The sequence below is a fragment of the Pavona decussata genome, unplaced genomic scaffold (genome assembly GCF_977016875.1).
Source record: "Pavona decussata unplaced genomic scaffold, jaPavDecu1.1 SCAFFOLD_254, whole genome shotgun sequence".
In the NCBI taxonomy this organism is placed as follows: Eukaryota; Metazoa; Cnidaria; class Anthozoa; order Scleractinia; family Agariciidae; genus Pavona; species Pavona decussata.
Genome location: NW_028145657.1, coordinates 1,800,368 through 1,809,471, shown reverse-complemented (window position 1 = coordinate 1,809,471; position 9,104 = coordinate 1,800,368).

Below are 9,104 nucleotides of genomic sequence, written 5' to 3'. Positions count from 1 at the left end.
GAAAAGTAAAGGTTTGAACCAATGTGAAACGCTATTTTATATATATTATTATTTGAGAGATTGGATCCTATTAAGTAAACTTTGACCGAACGATCGAGAGTGAAAACAGACCGATTTTTTCTCTTCGGCCATTTCAAAGTTACATATTTAATCTAACATTTCCATCAAAGAAAGTTTCAAAATTTACATGCTAACGCGAATTTTACAGCATTTTTGCATCGCATTTTTTGATTAAAAGTTAATAAATCGGAGAGGCGTGCTAATGTTTATTTGTTGACACTCTGAAGAATATTTTTTCTAGCAAGTGGCCTCATCCGGGAGCTCTCATGTGATTACACTTTGTCTACATCACGTGTCACGCTCAAGCGGCAGAAATTAATGACCACGTGACCATGTTTATCCTACATTTGCCGCTCGCTGTTTTCAGTTTCCCAGTATAATTGAGTTGTTTTGTCCTAGGATCAAAGGCCAGAATTATTTTGCCCTACTGTCTTCTATGAACTAATTTTTAAAGAAAATATAAATGCAAATCTCACGCTTGCCGTTTGCTATAAACGCGATTCTAAATCTCACTATTGACGAGCAAAACGGTAGTGTCAGGGAATTGCCAAATTTTCAATATTTCTCATGCGGCACCCTTTTACAACTTTAATTTTAGCTCCTCGGAGTCCACTTGGATTGCTAAGTAACCAAAAGGAACGTCGGAAATCCTCACACGGTTTGTTGAATTGACTGATCCTCTACGATTGATAAGATACAGCGCTTATAAGTTTTCCAAATTCTACGAATATTAAGCTTTCTATTCATGTCTAGGTTGTTTTCGTTTGTTCGCCACGAGCGTATACGATTTTTTTGCGAAGGACACCCACGAAGGTTAAGGGAAGCACTAAGTTAAATGAGGACTTCCATAAAATGAAGTGTTTTTATGCAATTAAAAAAAATCAACAAGTAAGGTTGTAGTTTGTATTCAAAATTGTCATCTTTTTGTCGTGAAACGGTGACTACATGCCGATTATTGAATCGACCACTTTTGTCTACTATGCCATTCCAGCCGTGCATGATTTTGCCCTTTTTTTTCAATTTTCTTTGAAACGTTATTAAGACGTTCCTTTGGCACGTCTCCCTTTAGAACCTCTGGTCTAATTTTGCTGAAACTTTATGTCACCCCTGATCCATGATTGTTTCTGTTATTCATTGCTCCGGAACGTATCTGCTTCCTTTAATACGCAAAAAAAAAAATTGAAAAAGAATCTTATAAACAGGTGAACTAGGAGTATTTCAGTTGAAAGAATTTTTATATGCCTGTTCAAATTAAACTTCGTGCATAATTTAGTACAGAAACATTGTCTATAACGATTAACTTATATTTTTTTTAAATTCGCAGCCATGAAAGTATCACAGAGAAACGAGGACTGATTTTTAATTTCTGGTTATTCTTGTACGCACTTATAATAAACTCCGAAAGGATTTCGGCAATGTTCTGTTTTTCTTTTTGAATCCATAACACGACTAGTTTCTATATCTAATTTTAGCCCAGACGGTTGGAGATCTTGGCGCGAACGTCCTTAATCATAAAATGCAGCCATTCAAATGAAAAAAGTTCTTGGGTATAAGTAATACTGATCAGTAGTGTTACTTAATTTCAGCTTAAAATATTGATTTAAATAAACACAACCAACCAAGCTTCACTTGCTGGGTCTCAGTGTAAATTTTTATTGAGTCTTTTCATCTACAGAACTGCAATCAATGTCAAACCAGTGGATACTGTGTTTTGGCGTGCTCTGATTGGCTACTCGAACTCTGGATATGTTTGCTTTTCACACGCCAGTATTGTCTTGGATTTCGCGCATGCGTTTCTTCTGGTGTGGACCTGCCATAAAATTCAAAATGCTAAAAATAAAATTATTTAAAATACAATTTCTTAAAACAATTGAAAAAAAGACAAAATAAGAAAATTAGCTGTTACCCTGAGGTATATTCAACCCAAGAGGGCACAGGAAAGATTAATGCGATAGAAAATTAGCTGTTACCCTCTCTTGGGTAAAATATACCTGATGGTAAAAGTTAATTTTCTGTCGGGTCAATAAATCACGCGGCTTAGCTTCCGAGCGGGCATTCGGCCCAACCAAAAGAACGTTCGGCTTCAGGCTCAAAATTGGACGCCAAATCTTGCATTTCTCTTGCTTTCGTTCCCGTTTAAAAATATCTGTTCGGCTCTTGCGGACAACTATTTGATCAGACGACAATTTCCCCATCGTCTGTTGTACACAGGATCCAAGGAGCACCAAGGCCTGTTATGATTAAGTCGGGTGCAGTTATAATATGTCACTCCTTTGTAGCTGAAAGGGATGCTGCAACATTGGCCACTTGTTGTTTTCTCGGGGCACGCGGTTGGCGTTGGTATCGCTAAATGAAAAACAAATCAAACTAGCATTTATCTCATGATATAGGAATGCGTTTCACGCTTTACATATACCAATGCCAGGTAGAGCGTGTTCTCCTTCCCCAGTCGTTCCTATTAGAGTTTATTGCATATACTTTGGATGCGTTTCACAGGAATCATTGTTACGCATTTTAAATTTTATACCTTTATTTGTAACGTTCCTTTTATGTTTCTCACTTGTCTTTTCCTTTCAGCCCCTGAGGAAGGTTTGTATTGCAAAGCGAAATATCAGGGAAAAAAATAAATTTCCGTAATTCTAGTCTTTGTTGTTTATTCTATCAAGTTCGTCACCTACGCCGTTTGGATCAGTCGGCCGTCAGTATTTTGTATTTGAAACAATTTGCTGATCCAGGTCTACAAGAGATCCGGCAATACTCATCGGTTTGTCGCTGTGGTATTGCAGATTTTGTTGTATTTGAATAAAATGTACAGTTGAGCTGATACAGTCTGCTACTTCGCTATGAGAATATAAGTTTTTGAATCAAAACTGTACTGAAATTTAAACTAAGTATATTTCTCGTACACAAAATGCCTAGCTTTCTAGGTTTGCTAACGGACTGAGAACTTTGAAAAAATCACATCATATTTTATCTTGATGTCCTGAGAGCACGAAGTAGACTAGAAGTATGACTACATCCCTTGGAGGGATGCAGGTGCATCGAAGGCTGATTTGGCCAACGTTTCTGAAACTTAGAAAAATAACCGAAAATATGACTTCCCACAACGTTGCCTCCTTGCAAATACGGCGCCGGAAAAATATTCTAAACACTAAATTGGTCCACTGTTACGTGTTACTCACAGCATTTTGATGCCAATCCGTTGATTCCCACTTGCTCACAGAGCAGATAACGTTGTGTAGTGGATAAATTACTATCGGCCTAAAATGTTATTGGTAGCAAGGTAAGCACTTGTACACTAGCTGGATCAAGTTATCAGCTTTTTGAGACTATGGCCCGTTTATTTGAGTTTCCACGTAGCTATAACTCTATAGTGCACGAGTTGGGCCCTGTTTATATGGAGAAAAGTTGTCCCGGGTAGGAGGGTCACTCGCCTACCCGAGCTACCCTGGGCGAGCCAACTTTTCCTACATTTCCTTACAAAACTTGGCGAGCCGTTTACATGAGAAACAGAAAGTTGGCTCGGCTAGAAGGGGGACCCGCCTAGCAGGGTTACCCTTTTTCGATGGTAGGGTCACCCTCCTAGCCAGGCCAACTTTTCTCCATATAAACACTTTGGCTCGCCTAGCCGGGTCAACTCCGTCAAGGCGAGACAAACAGAGCATGCGCGAGCGCTGTTGGCTCAGGCAAAGGGGTAAACTTTTTTAATAGTAATAATAATAATAATAATAATAATAATAATAATAATAATAATAATAATGATAATAACAACAACAACAACAACAACAACAACAACAAAAACAACAACAATAATAATAATAATAATAATAATAATAATAATAATAATAATAATAATAATAATAATGATAATAATAATTTATTACTTATATAGCGCGCGAATCATAAACAGATGCTCTCGCACGCTTTACAATAAAGATATCCTCATATAAACGCTCGCTGAAGTTGACTCGGCTGGGAGGGTGACTCTCTTTCCCAGGACAACTTTTCTCCATATAAACGGGGCGTTAAAAGCTATGCATTGGTAGACTTACCGCCCTGATCCGTGGTCACTGTGATAGGTTCACTAGCTGGACCGAATCCCTTCACCGTGGCAGCCGACACTCTTATGCTATACTCTGTGTTCTGTTCTAATCCTTGTATCCTCAGACTTTGCTTTGAAACGACTTCACTTGCTGTGTTGTTGTTTGTTACTTTTGTGTATTCCACTTTGTAGCCCACAATAATGCCCTTCCGTTTCGTCACTGGTACTTTATGCCACTTGATTAAGATGCTGTTTGATGTCTTGCTGACTAATGTAACATTTCCCGGGGGACTCTCGGGCTCTTTAATTGAGACATATGCATAAATTAGTTTTTAATTTAAACTTCAACGACTTCTTGAAATTAAACAACTGCAACTTAGTTGTACTTGGGCTATATAACCATTCACATAAATTATTTATTTAACGTGCTCGCTAAGTGGCTGTTAGTGTATTATGATAAAAGCATTGTTTGAGGATCATAAGGACAATTCACAAAGTCCCCAAATCGAAGGCGGGCATAAAACCTATTCTGTAAAACAGATTACAGTCGAACCTCCGGTAAGCGACCACCCAAAATGCCAAGATTTAGTTGTCACTTATGGGAGGTAGTCGCTTTCGAGAGTCAAACCAGAGGGGATATTTTCCGAGAACAGGTCTGACACATCTCCTTATTTAAAGATAATTCATCGCATATATTTTACTAGTTACAATACGAGCGGTGCTAGGAAGTCACTAAAAGTTCCTCATAAACTGAGTACATACAGCGAAAGTAGAGATCAGACCATGTGTATTTCAAACAAAAAAGTTTTCTTTTCAGGGTCAAAAATTTATATTTAGATAAGAGTTTTCGATTCCGTCTCGGAATCTTTGTCAAGTCTTGACAAAGATTCCGAGAGAGAATCGAAAGCTCATATCTAAATATAAATTTTCGTTCCTGAAAAGGAAACTTTTTTGTTTGAAATAAAACAATTGTTCCACTCTTGCTTGTTGGATATGGGATAATTATAGCATGAACGTGCGCCTCGTTGAATATGTAACATCAGTCTCATATCCAAAGCGCACTTGTGGAATAATTTTCAATTGAAAGACTTCGAGGTGACTGAACTCATTAAATTACCTAATCACAATATGAACGTGTTAAGCTAATAATATTATTTGTTTCGATACATATATCTGGCCGAATTTTTGAAAAGGTAGCCGATGAAACTTGAGCTCATTTCTTGAAACGACACCGAATTACGGGGGTCTTTGGCCCCAAGAAGGTTCAAAATGATGCAAAAATGAGAAGAAAGAGAACTGAAACTTGACAATTTTGCCATTCTCAAAGACGCATGACTTGAGCTGATTAAAGGACACGACGATGATGTCTCGTCAATCGACCAAACTTAAACGCGTCATCAATACTATATAAGGAAAATTTAGGAAAAACGACGGTGAAGGCAGCGAGAACGTAACTCTTAAAATGAATTCGGACTTACAATTATTCCAACTTGCTTCAAATGTCAAATGTAGGTGAAATTTTCTGGAGATCAATTCTTGGAGACCGCACTCAAGTTTAGCTGAGAGAAAGAAAAAATCTTTGTCGTCTGTTTACTTCCTCCATAAAACGTGCCATCAGGAAATTTCACGTCCTAGTCGTGCAGTGACGCAAAGAAATGTACCAAAAAGTGTAATGCACGTGCGAGTTTTTGTTTTGGTTACAAAACCTATTGCTTTTTTGACGTTCTCGTTGCCGTCGCCGTCGCGTTGCTAAAACGACGGCAACGGCAAACGGAACGCCACAAAACAATAGGTTTAATGAGCAAAAACAATCGCCCTGCACGTGCGTTATATGTTTTTGTAGATTTCTTTGCCGTTATCAGCAAGACAACAACGTGAAATGACCAAATTCAAGGTTTTGTGGAGAGCTTTAGCACACGACGGTGAATTTTTGATTTTCCTTCCTTACTTGAACGCTGTTCCTATCAATTTAGTTCCCGGATACTTCGGCCCCATTGTAGAAGATGAATCAACTGGAATAATCGCGAAGTAATAGTGGTAACGCGAAGTTATATTTTCAAGTGACGTTTTCGTTGCCATTGCCGTCGTCGTTGCTTAAGTTCCCTACTCCCTAATAAAAAGATACAACAACTTACTGTCTTGATCTGTTCTCGTAACAAAAGTCTCACTGCACGGCCCGTCTCCTTCGGTATTGGTCGCTAACACGGTGATGAAGTATTTGTTATACATTTTTAGACTCGTTAGTTTGACCAGAGGAGTAATCACCGTTGTTGACTTCGTTCTATTTGTCTTTAAACTTTTCAATGTGTACCAAGTAACTTTATAGCTGAGAATCCTCCCGTTTTTTTGATTGCTTGGGACTGCATCCCACTTGATCAAGATGCTTGTCGCAGTCTTGTTGATTTCTTGCACATTTTTAGGAGGATCTTCAGGCACTGTAGAATAAAGTTGATATACCTTGTTTTCAGGGGTGTCATCAGAAATGTAAGCATAGCACCCGGGTGGGGTGATCATCAGGGAAAGGTAATCATTAGAAAGGGGTGATCATCAGCCAGGGTTATCAGACGTCAGGGGATCACTGTACCTTTAGGGTTAAAACATCCACTCTTGTTTAAAAATGGATTTAGTTGACGGAGACAAGGTGTCATCATTGTGGAAATGTGGCTGCATGTTAAATTCAATACTGACTTCTTAACAACTCAATTTCAAGCTCGAATATTTACATTTCTATGATATGAGCTGTCGTGTAATTAGGTGTGTTACACAGGTATATATAATTTACTTTACCCATTTCAGGGAATATTTACATGGTCGTGATCCCTTTCAATTCAAGAGATGTTCTTATTGTCAAGTGAACACATTCATACTTTTTACTAATTCAACAGCCGTGCTCTAACATGTACATGCTTGAGCCGGTAAATGTAACGATTTACGCGGTACGAAACATGTTTCAAAATCCTACGACAATAGTAGGTATAGGCAATGTTGAATGACGAGAGTTGTGTGCGACTTTTTGCATAACGCGAGTGGCGCGCACTCTAGAAATAGCATGCGACAGTCGTAAGCAAAAGCTGTACCATCTAAATCGGCTTTTAGGTTTCTCTTATGTTACGGACCAAAAAAGTTAATTAAGTATAATTTTGAGTGGAAAGCAGTTTCGGTGAGGTTGTCGCGTCAGAGAAGGAGAACGCTGGCTAATCCGGTGGGTTTTCGTTTCTGATTTCTTGCGTGTCCTGTGCAAATACGGGAGCAGTTGTTGGGTCGTGTTCCATTTCGGTGCCAAGGTTTGAATTAATATCGGGACGTACAGCCACTGTTATTGTTATTGATATGTTCACGCAATATGGGATTGATTGTTTTTGTGGCAGCATAGAAATCGATCCAATATAATGTGAACAGAAAATGGCGCTAAATGGCCCACAACTGCTCAACTATACCATGACTATACTGGATGGGTTTTCGTGCCGAAGCAGATCCGTGCAACGCTAATTTGCATGCCATGCCGATCTGGTTACTGGCTCACGTTTACGCTTGGAGTAAAAAAAATGGAGGAATTGTATACTGGTGACAGGTGAGTGGTGACTTATTTGAGGTGCCTCTTCGTTAGAGCTCATATGAATTATCAGAAGTGGCTTCTACTATAAATTATGATAAATTATTTTTCACATGCGAGATACCTGATATCTTTGGTCTCTTGCCATCATAACTACAATAATCTCGTTTACCCTTTGAAATAAAACAATAAATAACTTTAGTAATCGATAATAATGATAATAATAGTAATAATATTACAAAAGTAGTAACAATAGCAATGGAAATAACAATAATGATAACGATGAGGACTACGACGACCGCGATGAAGATGTTAGGGACCTTAAACAGAGACGACGACGACGCCAACGAAAACAGGACTTCAAAATTACATTCGCGTTTCTGAATAAATTCGGAATGATTTCTACTTATTTTGTTTCTGTAATGTGGTGGCACTATCCATGCAGGAGCTAACGTCATAGGGGCGCCTTTAAACTTCAGAAAGAGAAAGGAAAATTAATCATCATGCGTTCACGTTCTCCATAAAACCTCCAATGTGGTCATTTCACGTCGTTTTTTGCAGGGGACGACAAAGAAATGTACCAAAGTTTATAACGCACGTGCAGAGCCAGTGTTTTGCTTATAAGGCTTATGAAAACTATTATTTTCCGACGTTCTCGCTGGCGTCGTCGTCATCGCTGCTTAAGTTCCCTAATGATAACAGTTAATAACAGGCCATTTCCGAATTCCTTTAAACCTCATTATGAAAACGAGGCTGAGTGCGTCTTGTTATGTAAATTAGTTTTCATTAATATGGATAGATAGATAGATAGATAGATAGATAGATAGATAGATAGATAGATAGATAGATAGATAGATAGATAGATAGATAGATAGATAGATAGCACTAGCGCGCATTGCATATGATATGACAGATAGCCAACGAGCGCCAAGTTGGCTATAATTATCTCATATCCAACAAGTGCGAAATATCTCTAGACCTTGGTGATTTTAATTTGCGAGAAAGACAGACAAGAGGGAAATTCAATAGCCGCTGGTTGTCGATGATAATATTAACTCTTGGTAGGAATACAAATCATAAACGAACTTTTAAAGATATAAAAGTAGTTTTCGTGTTCGTAGTTCCCAGTTCGTAATTTGCTGTTAGCTTGCAAAGTTACCAGAAGCGACAACTAATCGAGAAACGCTTATACAACAGAAATCTGAATATAACTCCCTCTATTCCTTGCTAAATGAGGTCGGAGCCCTTGATTACGCATACTGCTCTCGGTCCGTTTTTTACAACCATTTTTTGACATTTGTTTTCTCTCTCCAATATGTCGGCTTTGAATTTTGTATTACTATAATTATTATTTTTTTAGTAATTCTTGAAAATGTTCATAAGGTGTTACTTCGTAGTTTTTTTTACTGGAAGCGCCACTCAGGAGAAAGCGCTTAAAAACAGCTTTTA